General features: G+C 46.9%; 1 protein-coding gene across 13 annotated transcripts in view; it reads left to right on the top strand.

Moving 5' to 3' along the window:
- Positions 1-15,873, top strand: part of MTA1 (metastasis associated 1) — a 635,520-nt gene that overhangs the window by 34,723 nt on the left and 584,924 nt on the right. The gene's annotated exons all lie outside the window — the stretch shown is intronic.

Raw genomic sequence — 15,873 nt, 5'->3', positions numbered from 1 at the left:
ATCTGTGCAATCATGGCCCACTGTTGTCACAATCACACAAAGTCAGATCAGAGCAATGATAAGCAACCCACACTGGTGTGAGTACCAGTGAGGATATCCGCAGCATTGAGCTACTAAAAGATGAATAAAATGTTAACATAGTATTTTATGGGAAGAAAATGGCAGTTATTTGTTACAAAGTTTGAGTTTACAATAAATGGACACTCCAGTTTCATCCGCGCTGCTTTCCTAAAATATTATGCTTTTTTTTTTTCCGTCAAAATAATCGTACATTGTATATGATATTGAATGAGTGAACCCTTTTTTTTTTTTTTTTTTTTTCTCCCAATTCGGAGAGGTGATGCAATACATTTCCGATAGAGTTCTAGTGCAGTAAAGCCTTCTTCCCTTTTTTTTTTTTTTTCCTGGATTGGACAGTCCTTCCTCTAGAGCAGTGTTTCTCAACCTTTTTACCTTGGAGGAACCCCTGGCAAAAAGTTTGAGATCTCGAGGAACCCCTGACATAATGTTCACATCTACTGCTCACAGAACATTGGTATGATCAGCGAGCTGTTGATAACAAAAAATATTTGTAGAAATGGCATTAAATTAAAAAATATTAAAACGTACCTATTTAATGTGAAACTCGTGCTTTCTTTTCCTGCAGAGCTGATCCATTCAGAACACATTACATGGGACAGGGCCACGGGACATGACAGGGCCACGGGACATGGGGTGGGGGACATGACAGGGCCACGGGACATGACAGGGCCACGGGACATGGGGTGGGGGACATGACAGGGCCACGGGACACATCTGGGCACAGTACCGGTGGCTTTCTTCTGGCTTCAGAGCTTGTTTCATATCTTCTTCAAGAGGAGCTGCACCTAAAAAAAAAAAAATATTAAAAGCCAGCAGCTACTAATATTGCAGCTGCTGACTTTTAATAATATCACACTTACCTGTCCCAGGTTCCAGCGATGTCGGCGGCAGATGACGAGCGATCGCTCGTCTCGCTGCAGCCACCTCCGCCATCCTCTGTCAGGGAATCGGGAAGTGAAGCATGAGGGCTTCACTGCCCGGTTCCCTACTGCGCATGCGCGAGCCGCGCTGCGCTTCTCTTATGGTCCCCCGCTGTGTCTCTGGGAACTGTGTGTTTCCCAGAACACAACGGGGGGGGGGGGGGGGGGGGCGGAGCGATGCGGGAGTCTGCGGCGGTCTGGCCGGAAGTGGGTGCAGTTACCTGGATTATTCAGGTAACTGCACCCCCCTCTCCCCTGAAAGGTGCCGATTGTGGCACCGGAGGGGGGAGGGATAATACTAGCGGAACTTCCCCTTTAGGGTGAAGAACCGCTTTCAGTGACGCACTGTTCCCCCTCAGCCCCTCCTCCTCCTATCCTGTCCACAGCAGATGATGTCACTTACTCGGGAAGGACAAGAGGGGAGGAGGGGCCTGCAGGGAACAGTGTGCTCCAGTCAATAGGATGCCAGCCGACCACTGCTCTAGAGCAGTGAGTGTGATCTGGGCCTTTTTCTACTGGTCTTCAGTTTTATTACATTTTTAAGGTGGAAACTCGATCTCTTTAGATGAAATGTCAGTCTTTAGAACAGCAAGAAGTTGTCTGTTCCCACTGTGGATTTGGAGATCTCTTTTCTTTAATAAAATACTGACTTTACCTATTGAAGATGCTCACATGTTTAAGGAGCCCACTGACAAATGTTGGAAGCCTGTGCCAAATCCTTGTCACTAGCAATCCTGCTATGTAACCTGTCATATTCATCAGTCAAAGCTTTAAGTTTCATCTGGTAATACACTGGGCCTTTTCTTGTTTATTATTAAGATTTCTCTGTCTGAAAAGGGTGGCATGTTACAAGAGGGCACTATATGAAGCGATGTGTATAAAACGTGGGTTGCGCTAACTTTATTTTTTATTCAACAAAAAGTGCCGTGCTTAAAAAACGTTATTTAGCTATAAAGAGTATCTTTCCCTACCGTGATATACCAGTAGTGCTAAATATAAACTAAAAAGTAAATTAGTGCCACTGCAGAGTTCACCCGTTACTCGGGTCACTTACCCCTGCACTGATATCAAATAGTTAGTGTCTTACAATACCCACAAACTGTAACATCAACATATGCTATGGGTGTTCCAAGCGAACACTCACACACGGAGACACCCCCACCATCCAAAAATCTAAAGTGCACTAAAACACCAACCAATGCAAGGATACTATGGGTGTCCCAAGAGTGATCACCCGGGACCAACCCCAGCAAACTATCAAAATAAAGTGCTTTATAGTGCCTTAAATCGCATATAAATAAAAAAACAATCGCAATACAATATAAATATGAATGTCCCAAGTGAGTAATCACTCCTATAAGTAAAGTGCACAGTGCATAAAAATGAACAATCACTTCAGTGCTGATTAATTCCTCTTATTTCAAAAGTGCTTCTTTTCAGGCTTAAGGTGCTCCTTCTAATCACCAACCAAGTGCTTATACCATCACCAGATGAAATGGCCACTCAGCAGACCTAGTCTGTGTCTGCGCCTTTAGTTCATTTAAGGATAACCACTCCTTCAATGGTCTCATCAACAGCCTCTCCAAGTGGGAGATAGAAACCTTCTCGTGCTATTTGACTCACAAGTATAGAAAGGACCATCATCGTGCAGCAAGTCAATACAAATTTATTCATTTTTTTTTTTTTTTTTTTTTTAAACGGCTAGATGTACACTCACATATACCCCTTGCCTGAGCAGGCACCAAGCATGTCCAGCCATGTATGTGGCAATAAAGATGGAGTCTACCTCTCCGTGTATTCACAGCCCTCGGAAGTACCCTGTGGTTTCCGAGAATACGTCCCAATCCTTTCCTTCTCGTCCACCGACTCTAATCAACGGGGGTTCAGACAGCTGCTGCGTGTTTCGCAAATCGGTGTTGCATCATCAGGAGGCTGTCATTATCATCCGTTGGCACTCTTTTATAATGCCCCGGGTCCTTATTGTCGGTATTCCCCTGCCCTGCTCGCTGAACGGGGACACTTCCCCGGAAGTCGTCATCAACCGGATGTGCGTGGCCGGATGTTTCCGTTCGACCATCTTTGGTACTGTATTTTCGGCCGGAGAGTTCAGCCGGAAATGCATCACTGGAAGTTAAAGATCGACCATCTTTGTTTCTGTTTTTACTGCCCAAAAGCTCCGCCGGAAACACATCACCGGATGTGTAAAATCGGCCATTTCAATTGCTGATGTAATCCCCTACGCACCTACCACCCCTCACAATCCCCTCAAAACGCCAAGGGCGATAACCAACCACTCCTGAGGCCACTCCCCCTGGTGTTGGCCCCCCAATTCCGACGTAATTGCACCTTTCCGCAGGTTATAATAATCTGTCCTCAGATGACACAATGGGATCACCCCACGTACATCGCTGAGCAGCTTTTACAATCCACTTTGAGCTCCTTCCAGCTAATTTGCAACAGATAATTTATTACAAATTTTTTTTTTTTTTTTTTTTTTTTTTTTTTAAACAAAACATTATTATAAACCAAAAAATCCTAGAGGTAGTGATACATAGTTAAGGGCTAAGCCTTATGTATATCTATGAAGAACCATTCCTAAATACCCAAATTCATATTGAATGAACAATAAAAAAAATATAATAAAAAATTAAATAAAAAATAGAATATAAAATTTAGAATATGAAAAAAATAAACATGAAAAATAAAATAAAAATAACAAAGATAAAAACACCAAAAATGTAAAAAATTTGAAAATATGAAAAAAACGAAGTAAAGTTTTAATTGAATATTAAATCAATAATCTTCTATAAAGCAGTTTATATCTAGTTTCACGTTCATTCCTAGAGGTCTCATTGTATTTAATTAAAAAATCCAATAGGTTTTGTTACATGATACTTCCCTGCGATTTATATTTCTCCAATTCTGTTCTATTTTATCTATCGTGTAGAATTTAAGATGACGAGGGCCCCTATTATGTACATCCCTGAAGTGTTTTGAAACGCTGTGGTATTTATATCCCTTTTTGATGTGTTCACCAATCCGCTTTCATAAAGCCCTAGTTGTTCTAACTACGTACTGGAACCCACAGCTACATTCCAGTACGTAGGTAACGTGTACTACCACATGTAATCAGCTTGTCAATCCTGAATTGTTTAGTGGCATGGAATTGGAATTCTATAGCTTTTTTTTTCTTCCCTGTAGTTAGCCTGCAGGGCTTACATTTTCCACATCTGAAAAAACCCTTGTGATCAAAAAAGGTAAATCTTTTAGGGGGTTCGGGCACATTTTTGACCACATCCCTTACTCTTTGCCCTCCTATATGTAAATATTGGCTTTTTGGGAAGGATTATCCCTAAATGTTGGTCATTGCAAATTATGGGCCAAATTTTTTAATATGATCCTCTCTAGTTCTTTATACTGGCTGTTAAAGCCTGTGATAAGATATCTTATTTTCCCTGGGGGGTACTTGTTTACTTACTAATAATTGTCCCTCTTTTGTCCCTCTTTTGTCCCTCTTTTGTCCCTCCTTTTGTCCCTCCTTTTGTCCCTCCTTTTGTCCCTCCTTTTGTCCCTCCTTTTGTCCCTCATGTGTTCCAACTCCCTTCTTAGGTAGCCCTTCCTTCTCTATGAACCTCTCAATTAATACTTCTGTTTGCTTATGGTAATCCGTGGTCAAATTACAGTTTTGTTTCATTCTTATGAATTGCCCTTTCGGGATTGCCCTCTTCCATTGCGGGTGATGGCAACTATTGTACGGAATATATCCATTCCTGTCTGAATACTAGAACATATTTCAAAGAAACAATCTGTTGCCATTCTTAATTTTTTGGACCTTGAAATATTTAACCACCTCACGGTGTATATTTACTGTGAATTTAATCCCATATTGGTTTTCACCTATGCGCTGGATAAATTCATCCAATTCTTTCAGACTACCCTTCCACACCATCAAAATATAATCTATAAATCTTCTATAAGTGGCAATTTGTGGCCAACATTTCCCGAATATCTCCTCCTCCTCCCACTTATTCATGAAAATGTTGGCCACACTTGGGGCATACTTATTCCCCATTCCTACACCTCTAATTTGTTTATAGAATTTATGATCGTGCCAGAAAGTTACCCCCCCTCCCCCCTTTGCCATCCGCAGTCCTTCCAGCATGAACCTTCTCTGTTTTAGTCTCATGTCGGAGGAATATTTCAACACCCATGCCACTGCGGCCAAGGCATCAGTCTGTTTTAATATTGGTATATAACGACTCCACGTCAATGCTAACCAACAACGTGGAGTCGTCAACCTCCAAGGTCTTCAGCAGTTGTATCACATCCTTACTATCTTTTAAAAAGGCTCGTCCCTTCCCTGCCAATGGTTGCAAGAATACATCTAGTATTCTCCCAATCCGGAATAAACTGACCCGATGCTACTAATTATAGGCCTACCTGGTGGCCTTGTTTTATTTTTTTTTTGTGGACTTTTGGTACCTGATAAATGACAGGAACCTTTGGTGCATCCGGAAACAGATAGTGGCGGTGTTTTAAACACAACTTTTTGGGAAAAGGGACACTTTCATGAATTTAAAAAAAAAAAAAAAAAAACGTAAAATTAGCCCAATTTTTTTCCGTAATGTGAAAGATAATGTTACGCCGAGTAAATAGATACCAAACATGTCACACTTTATAATTGCGCGCACTTGTGGATTGACGACAAAGTACGGTACCTAAAAAATCTCAATAGGCGACGCTTTAAATTTTTTATTTTTTTTATGGTTACCAGGTTAGCGTTACAGAGGAGGTCTAATAATAGAATTATTGCTCTCGCTCTGACGATCGCGGCGATACCTCACATGTGTGATTTGAACACCGTTTACATACGCAGGCGCGACTTCTGTATGCGTTTTTTTTGCTTCGTGAGCTCGCGGGGACGGCGGGCGTTTTTTAAATTTTTTTTTTTTTTTTTTTTTTTTTTTAAATGACTAAATAGTTTTAATAAAATTAAAATTTGATCACTTTTATTGCTGTCACAAGGAATGTAAACATCCCTTGTGACAGTAATAGGTGGTGACAGGTACTCTTTATGGAGGGATCGGGGGTCTAAAAGACCCCCCACCCCTCCTTTACACTTCAATGTATTCAGATCGCCGAAAACGGCGATTCTGAATACCGTATATCTTTTTAAAACCGGCGCCATTGGCAGCCGAGTAAACGGGAAGTGACGTCATGACGTCGCTTCCGTGTTTACTATGAGGAGACTGGAAAGAAGCCGATTACGGCTTCATTCCAGTTCCTCCCTAGCAGCCGGAGGCAGCGGAATTTGAATCGGTGCTCCCGATCGAGCGGGAGCACTGGTAACAGCGGCGGGAGGCTCCTCCGGCATAACAGCCGAGTGGCTTTTAGCCGCATCGGTTGTTATGCCTGGATAGCCAATCACCTGCTGAAAAAAACGGTACCGGGATGATGCCTGCAGGTGTGGGCATCATCCCGGTATACCCCCCGGAAGCCGAGTACGCACATCTGTGTACGCTCTTAATTTAGATCTAAACTCCTTCCTTTTTTTTTTTTTTTGATAGAGTTTTTCTTCAACTCTTGGTAGGTTCTTATCTGTCACTAATCTAGTAAGTTCCGTCCCATAGTCCTCTTTAGTTAACACTACCAATCCTCCCCCTCTTGTCTGCGGGTCTTATTACTATATTTTTATATATCACAATAAGGGCAGGGGAAGATGGGGAGGGGGAAGACGGATTTTTTTTTACGGTGCTAAGGTATAACAAAACTCTAATTGCAATGTACTGAAATTTTATTAATATACATTAAAAAGCATGACAACAGCAAAAGCAATGTGTAAGATTGTTAGAAACAGTATACGCAGTGCTACTCTGCAGGTGGAATCCCAGAGATAAAGGTTGACAGGCTGACAGCACTGATTCCCAACATGTTTCGCGGATTGCTTCGTCAGGGGAAATGTGCAACTAACAACAAACAATGATAGAAATTAATATACAGACAAAGAATGACCTACATTGATTTCACAATACAAATCAAATAATTTTAAATCATTTATAATGATAACAACACAGTTAGGAAAACGTATAAGCTTGCGGGCCTCAAAAAGTGTGATCTAATAGGATGGCGGTTACCCACTATTATCAGACAAACCGCATGCCGGAGGATGCCAGCATAGATGTGAAACAAAGTATACACCTGACCTAATCGCCAGCCGCCTCACCCTAAAGGAGGACATAGATAGGGGTAAGAGCAGTGCTAGGGGAATAATAGAAAAAATAAAAAACAAAAGAAGAAACAAGAAGGGGATGATAAAGAATTGAATAAATAAGAGAAACATATTATAGAGATATATGAGATAAAAAGAATATTTTTTTATAGATAAATATGTTATACAAAGATGGAGCGACCTCAATACTATGAGGAAAACGGGCAACAGCCTCAATCACTGAAATTGGATAAGAAAAGACAAGACAAATGGAGGAGTAAAATAGTAACGATATGAAAGATATGAGGTAATGAAGTGAAATAGAATAAAAAATAAATATAAAAATAAAATAAAATAAACAGCTAACAAGTAAAAAAGAAATGGAAAAAGAAATTAATGGCCAATATGAATGGACTTTCTATAATGGTAATGGTTAATAATGGAGCAGATAGAAGTGTCCACTAAAAGACTTTTCACAAGTGTGGTCTATAAGGCTCAAAAGGTATACAGCTAAGCCGATGAGAGTGCAGAGCTGGGCTGCCCCTCTATGGGTAATTTGCCTAAGGAACAACCAGAATAAACCAAGTAAGTAAGAAATAATAATTAACCAGTGAAGATACAATGTGTCCAAACAAAATAAATTACCAGAGATTTGCGGAATAGCGCTCTGACGTGCAGAGAAATGTGAACCCTGCATGTAGAGCTGCGGAAGAAAGCCTGCCTTATATCTCCCCCATCTTTTTTTTTTTTTTTATTCCTTGCCATACTCTGTCATTTCGCTTAGGTTTCTCTGGTACTATGTTGTGTGTGTTTTTTTTTTTTTATTTATTTTTTTATCGCCTTCTCAACCATTTTTTTTAAAAACCTTGATGTGTTGGTTAGAACTAGATTTGGGATTGAACGGGGATTTATTTTTTGAACCGCTATGAGTTTAGTGGTTGCATTTCACTTTTCCCTTTCTCTAAAAAAATGTTTCTTCAAATTTTAACTTCCTGATGAATTTTTGTAAATCAATAAACGCCTCAAACTGGTTGAAGGGTTTGTTGGGGGCATATTTAATTCCTTTGTCCAATACTAATAGTTCTTCTTGAGAGAATACTACATCCGTTAGATTAAATAATCCTTGGCCTAATTCTCTTTTTCTTTTTGCCTCCCCCCTCTACAACCTCTCCTTCTGGCTGGTTTCCTCCTCCCATTCCCTCCTGCGGGTTCCTGTTCCACCCTCCCCTGCTGGTTCTAAAAACTGGCATTGGGGGCCTGTAGGGTTCCCTCCAGTCCCTCCATTTCCCCCCTGCCAGTGTGTGCCATGTGTGGATGGGGGAAACCCTCCCTCCACTTTTCAATGTGGGAGGACATCTGTTAATCAGTCTAAACAAACAGCGTTTCTGATGCCTGGGCATAGGGGGTGGTCTTATAAGGGTACAAACTAGAGTTCGGCTCTCTGCCTCCACTCTGCTTTATGTTTTCAAACCTGCCTCCAACTCCACTCAGGCTAGCAGACCTCCATGCTGCTCTTGCACACCACTTGAACCAAGGGATTTCTATTTTACTAGCAGCAATAAGTATTTTTTGGCTTTTAATACAACCACTTACTGTTCCAAAATGAAGGAACATTCATCCCATCTTGGGGCTGAAGGCACTGAATTCCTTCATTGGAGTCCAAAAGTTCTGCATAGAATCCACCAGGTCTGTCAGGGGGAATTTCTAGCTTCTCTATATATCATGGGTGTGTACTTGCGTGTTCTCAGTGCATCAACACTTTCTTGGTTTTAACTGTGGGTACTCACAGATATCAGTTTGTAGTCCTACCACACATGTTCACCAAGATTCAAAGCCAGGTGATAACCTTACTACAGGGCCCCCTCCATCTAGCTCATTGGGGAGACTTGCCTCCACTTCCTGTCCCATAGCCAAAAAAGAAAGCGAGGAAATGTCTACAAATTATGGGAATCCCTTGGGACCTCCCAGGTCACCAGAACTATTGTCCCCATTAGATTTTCCCTCTATTACTTTTTTGGGGATAACCCTCACTCTCAATGATCATGGCAAACGGGTCAAATGGAGACGAATCTCCTTTTTAATGGGCACACAAACAATAAAAACCTGACCGGTGTTTTAATTAGGAATGTAACCTTTCTACAAATTTTAAAGTTTGGGAAACTTTTTTTTTTTTTTCCTCTTTTGTTTACTGACTGACACAGCTCCATTAATCTTGACCGTAGGGGTTATTACGGCACCTTCAGGAGAGGACTAGGCAGAACATGTTATACATGTGAAAAAACAGAACTTTGCAGTTCCGCCCAAGGGGCGGTCCCTCTAGTAATAACCCTTCAGCCTGCTTCCTGCAGCTCAGTTTTTTTTTTTTCTGCCTAGTGAAGGAGATGGACCCAGGATCCCTGTGGGAACATCTGTCCTGGAATTTTTTTAGCTGAATGTTTGCCTTTTGCGCAAGATTTTAAGATCCTGTGATCTGCTATCAAAAGCCGGCTGGGTGACAGGCTGGATAATCTAGATCCTTGTGGTCTCCCCAGCCTGGCCATCGAGTGCGTGCAGACCCTAACTACGTGCTGGGGCGGCCACAATATGCCCCTCAGGCTCCAGGGGGCGGCCGGTGAGCGCAACGCACCAGGGCACACATATATGACTGGACTGCCGATGTCCTTGTCAGTGTGTGCCGTGGCCAGCAGCCACCCTGTACTGCTCAGAGAGTGGGTCTGTGATGGGATGTCCCCAGCTCGTTTGGATGGTAAGTACAGCTCTCCCTGCCTCGATGGGATTAAGCAGTTGGGCATTCCCTGGGAGGTCAATTAGGGGGTCCCTCTCCTCCCTCTCTTCTCTCTATCCCTATCCCCCCCCCCGCGGGGGATGCTGCATGATGGGCTGCTGAGCGGTGTGTACCTGTAGCCCGGGGTCCCCTGGGGGGCTTTCACATTAGATTGTGCTGGGTGTCTGTGTCCCTGGTCTCCCCGCTGGATGTCTTGAGGTCTGCATGTGCTGATCGCCATAGCGCTATTCTGCTGCCATTTTCTCTGGGATTATGGCCTTTATACAGGGAGGCCGGCTGCCATTTTGTTGTAGTTCAACGCTGGTCCCTGCTGCTCAGAACAGTGCGGTTATTCACTCAGGGCACCTGGGATAGATTCCACTCTTGGCCACCAAACAGATTCTTCTCCTCCAGCATACCCTTACTCCCGGCTCGCCGGGAGGCCCTAATGGAGGCAGTAAGGGACCTTCTAAGCCACGGGGTGCCTGTTCCGGAGTCGGAAAGGTTCCAGGGGTTCTACTCCAATCTACAAGGAAGGGGTACATCCAATCTTGGACCTGAAAGCCCCCCATTGCTTTGTAAAAGTACAGAGGTTCAGAATGGAACTAGTTCGCTCACTAGTCGCTGCACTCCATCAAGGGGACTCCCTGGTGTTTTTGGACATCCAGGATGCGTACCTGCACATACCCATATGCCTCAGGCACCAGAGTTTTCTGCAATTTGCAGTTGGTGAAGCCCACTACCAGTTTGTGTCTCTCCCCTTTTTGGCTTGGCATCAGCACCCCGATTCTTTACCAAGGTATTGACTCCAATTTTGGTGTTGTTGCGAAAACTCAGGATTGCGATCGTAGGTTACCTAGACGATCTGCTCCTGAGAGCATTTTCAGCCTCAATTAATGGAGGATGTGGCGATCACTATGCAAACCCTGCAGGAATTTGGGTGGCTGTTGAACCTTGAGAAGTCAGTGCTTGTCCCGACTCAGCGCCTGGAGTACCTAGGCTTACTGCTGGACTCCATGGAAGCGAGAGTGTTTTCTCCCTTCAGACAAATTGCAGACTCTCAGAGCCACGGTGAAGCTGTTGATGAACCACAGGGGGTCGTCACTGCGCTTCTGCATGCGAGTCCTGCGCCTCGTGATGGCCTCCTTCGAGGCGGTACCGTACACCCAGTTTCACACCAGAGTCTTGCAGAAGGAGATGTTGTCCAAAATGGGACAAATCTGTTATCCCTGAATCGTCAGATTCGAGTGAGGCAGTCAGTTGGAGTCCCTGCTCTGGTGGCTGAGGTCCCTGGCACTTCGGTCTGGGAAGACGTTCCTACCTCTACATTGGACAGTGATCACAACGGACGCCAGCCTGACTGAGTACTGGGAGTACAGTCGACCCAGGGCCTCTGGTCAGGGGAGGAATCAAAGTTGCCAATCAATGTGCTCGAGCTTCGAGCGATCAGGCTATGTCTCTCCACATGGTCGATGAGACTACAAGGGCGTCCGATCAGGATCCAGTCAGACAACGCCACGGCGTGGCATATGTCAACCATCAAGGAGGAACAAGAAGCTTGGCTGCAACACGGTAGGTCGCTCACATCCTTCAGTGGGCAGAGCGACATATACCGGCCTGGTCGGCCATTTACATCCCGGGAGTAGAAAACTGGCAGGCAGACTACCTCAGATGCCGGACCCAGGAGGATGGGCGTTTTCATCTGGAGGTGTTCAGGCTACTGTGCCTGCAGTGATGCACACCAGACGTGGATCTCCTGGCCTCCTGTCTCAATCAGAAGGTGCCGAGATTCGTATACAGGACAAGAGATCCTTGGGCAGACGCGCTGGTGGCTCCGTGGGGTCAGTACCAACTGATCTACGCCATTACTCTGCTAAAACTACTACCACGTCTGCTCCACAGAGTGGAGGCCGAGGGGATTCCAGTAATACTGATTGCCCCAGATTGGCCTCGGTTTCCCCTGGTACGTCGACCTAGTATGCCTGGTTACGGGCGCTCGCTGGCAACTACTGTTACCAGAGGACCTTCTGTGTCAAGGTCCGATTCTCCATCCTGCTTTACCATCGCTGATTTTAACCAGGTGCTAAGGAACTGGTGCCTGTCAGACTCTGTGATTTCAACTATGTTGAGAGCACGAAAATCTTCTTCTCGGAAGCTATACCATTGTACCTGTAAAGCCGCGTACACACGGGGCGGACTGTCTGGCCAACTTAGTCCGTCAGACAATCCGACGGACAGTCCGTCATACTTTCGAATGAACGGACTTGCCCACACACGGCACTTTTTGAGCGGACTAATACGGCGTACTAAGTCCGCCATACTATCCGCCCTACTTTTGAAATGAACGGACTCGCCCACACACGCGGAGGAAAGTCCGCTCATTTCGAGCGCGTCTCCAGGTAGGCGGGGCCCGCGAAGGAGACGTCGCTGACCCCGCCGCCTGGAATGGATTTAAAGGGGAACCCCAACGCCGAAAAAAATCGTCGTGGGGGTCCCCCCAAGTCCACAACAGACCCTTGTCCGAGCACGCTACCCGGCCGGCCAGGAAAGGGGGGCGAGCGAGCGCCCCCCCCTCCTGAGCCGTACCAGGCCGCATGCCCTCAACATGGGGGGGTGCCTTGGGGAAGGGGGGGGCCGCGCGGCCCCCCCACCCCAAAGCACCTTGTCCCCATGTTGATGAGGACAAGGGCATCTTCCCGACAACCCTGGCCGTTGGTTGTCGGTGTCTGCGGGCGGGGGGCTTATCGGAATCCGGGAGCCCCCTTTAATAAGGGGGCCCCCGGATACCAGCCCCCCACCCTATGTGAATGAGTATGGGGTACAATGTACCCCTACCCATTCACCTGTGGAAAAAGTACAAAAAAAACACAACACAGGGTTAAAATATTTTATTGCACAGCTCCGGGGGTCTTCCGTCTTCGGGGGTCTTCTCGCCGGACTCCTCCGCTATCTTCTTGTAGCTCTTTTGCTAGCGGAGGAGTCCGGCTTTCTTCCTCGCCGCCGGCCTCTTCTCCCGACTTTGGGGGTCTTGTCCCCCTCTTCGGTTCTTCTGCCGGGCCACCGCGCCTTCTTATAGCTCTTTTACAGGCGGTGGCCCGGTCTTCTGTCGCCGCCGCCTTCCCTTCTTCTTCTCCTTCTCCTTCTCCTTCTCCTTCTCCTTCTCCTTCTCCTTCTCCTTCTCCTCCTTCTCCTTCTCCTTCTCCTTCTCCTTCTCCTTCTCCTTCTCCTTCTCCTTCTCCTTCTCCTTCTCCTTCTCCTTCTCCTTCTCCTTCTCCTTCTCCTTCTCCTTCTCCTTCTCCTTCTCCTTCTCCTTCCTCCTTCTTCTCCAGGAGATGTTGCCTCGACGATCTCTCCGGCCGGAATGCCAGGGACGCACTGTGCGGCCACTTATATAGGGACAACGGGGCGGTGTCACATGGCCGGTCTTCTGTCGCCGCCGCCTTCCCTTCTTCTCCTTCTTCTCCTTCTTCTCCTTCTTCTCCAGGAGATGTTGCCTCGACGATCTCTCCGGCCGGAATGCCAGGGACGCACTGTGCGGCCACTTATATAGGGACAACGGGGCGGTGTCACATGGCCGGTCTTCTGTCGCCGCCGCCTTCCCTTCTTCTCCTTCTTCTCCTTCTTCTCCTTCTTCTCCAGGAGATGTTGCCTCGACGATCTCTCCGGCCGGAATGCCAGGGACGCACTGTGCGGCCACTTATATAGGGACAACGGGGCGGTGTCACATGGCTTTATCACATGGGATGGTGACCCCGCCCCTTACGATGTCATAGTCCCCATGTGACATCAACCCATGTGACCAACCCATGTGACATAAAGCCATGTGACACCGCCCCATTGTCCCTATATAAGTGGCCGCGCAGTGCGTCCCTGGCATTCCGGCCGGAGAGATCGTCGAGGCAACATCTCCTGGAGAAGAAGAACGGAAGGCTGCGGCGACGGCGGCGACAGAAGACCGGGCCACTGCCTGTAAAAGAGCTATAAGAAGGCGCGGTGGCCCGGCAGAAAGAACCGAAGAGGGGGACAAGACCCCCGAAGTTGGGAGAAGAGGCCGGCGGCGAGGAAGAAAGCCGGACTCCTCCGCTAGCAAAAGAGCTACAAGAAGATAGCGGAGGAGTCCGGCGAGAAGACCCCCGGAGCTGTGCAATAAAATATTTTAACCCTGTGTTGTGTTTTTTTTTTTTTTTTTTTTTTTTTTTTTTTACTTTTTTCCACAGGTGAATGGGTAGGGGTACATTGTACCCCATACTCATTCACATAGGGTGGGGGGGCCGGTATCCAGGGGCCCCCTTATTAAAGGGGGCTCCCGGATTCCGATAAGCCCCCCGCCCACAGACCCTGACAACCAACGGCCAGGGTTGTCGGGAAGAGGCCCTTGTCCTCATCAACATGGGGACAAGGTGCTTTGGGGTGGGGGGCCGCGCGGGCCCCCCCTTCCCCAAGGCACCCCCCCATGTTGAGGGCACGCGGCCTGGTACGGCTCAGGAGGGGGGGGGGCGCTCGCTCGCCCCCCTTTCCTGGCCGGCTGGGTAGCGTGCTCGGACAAGGGTCTGTTGTGGACTTGGGGGGGGGGGGGGGGGGGGGGGGGGGGCGGACCCCCACGCCTTTTTTTTTATTTTTATTTTCTTTGGCGTTGGGGTTCCCCTTTAAGTCCATACCAGGCGGCGGGGCCAGCGACGTCTCCTTCGCGGGCCCCGCCTACCTGCAGACCCGCTCGAAATGAGCGGACTTTTACTCCGGGTGGGAAAAGTCCGCTCATTTCAAAAGTACGGCGGACTGGCACACACACGGGCGGATTGTCCGCCGAAATGCGAGTCCGGACTGTATTACGGAAATTCCGAAATACTTAGTCCGCCAGACTGCACGCTGAAAAAGTCCGCTGAAGCCACACACGAGCGGACTGTCCGCTGAAATGTGTTTCGGCGGACTAAGTAGGCCAGACAGTCCGCCCGTGTGTACGCGGCTTGAGGCCTACATCTCCATTCTGTTTCCAGCATCCTGCTGTTCTACAGAGAGGAGTAGACCAGAAATTGGCTTTAAGCACCGTTAGGGGACAAATCAGCCTTGGCTCTTTTTTTTTTTTTTTCCCCAAGGACCCCTGGCATCTCATTCTCTAGTTTATTCAAGGGGTCCGGCATGTAGTTCCTCCAGTGCGTCTGCCTTTACCCCCCGTGGGATCTGAACCTGGTGCTATCAGCGCTTCAGAAAACCGCCGTTTGAGGACATCAGGGAAAATCCCTTGTTGACTCTCTCAGAAAGTGGTCTTCCTTGTGGCCATTACATTGACCACTAGGGCCTCGGAACTGGCGATCTTGTCTTGCAAGCCGCCCTATCTGGTTATCCGTAAGGATAAGGTGGTGTTGCGTCCTCAACCTTTTCTGCCGAAGGTGGTTTTGGCGTTTCACATCAATGAAGACATTGTGTTACCATCTGTGTCCTAAACCGACACATCCTAAGGAGGTGGCCCTTTCGTTCCCTAGATGTGTTTGGGCTCTAAGGGCGTATTTGTCTGCCACGGCTCCCTTTCGGAAGTCAGGCTCTCTGTTAGTTTCGGTAGCTGGTCCGAAAAAAGTTATGGCAGTCTTATCGGCCACCATTTCTAGGTGGATCAGACAGATTGTGAAACAGGCCTACGCCTTGAAGGGGAGGTGCCCCCCTTTCCTGTCACGGCCCATTCCACCAGTCGCTCAAGTGGGTAAGGCGGCGACTTGGTCGTCCGTTCACACGGTTACCAAATTCTACAAAGTGGATGTAAGTGCACCGGCTGATGCCTGCTTTGGCCGCAAAGTTTTTCAGGCGGCCGTGTAATGTTGCAATTCTGCACTCTTTACTCTGTTTTAAAAATAGTTACTTTTGAGTATAATGCACTGTTGCATTGTTGACCGCAAGTTCTGATGCGG

Source organism: Lithobates pipiens, unplaced genomic scaffold (assembly GCF_037356315.1).
Source record: "Lithobates pipiens isolate NorthernLeopardFrog02 unplaced genomic scaffold, aLitPip1_a1.2 Scaffold_30, whole genome shotgun sequence".
Classification (NCBI taxonomy): Eukaryota; Metazoa; Chordata; class Amphibia; order Anura; family Ranidae; genus Lithobates; species Lithobates pipiens.
This window is presented reverse-complemented; position numbering and strand designations above follow the sequence as displayed.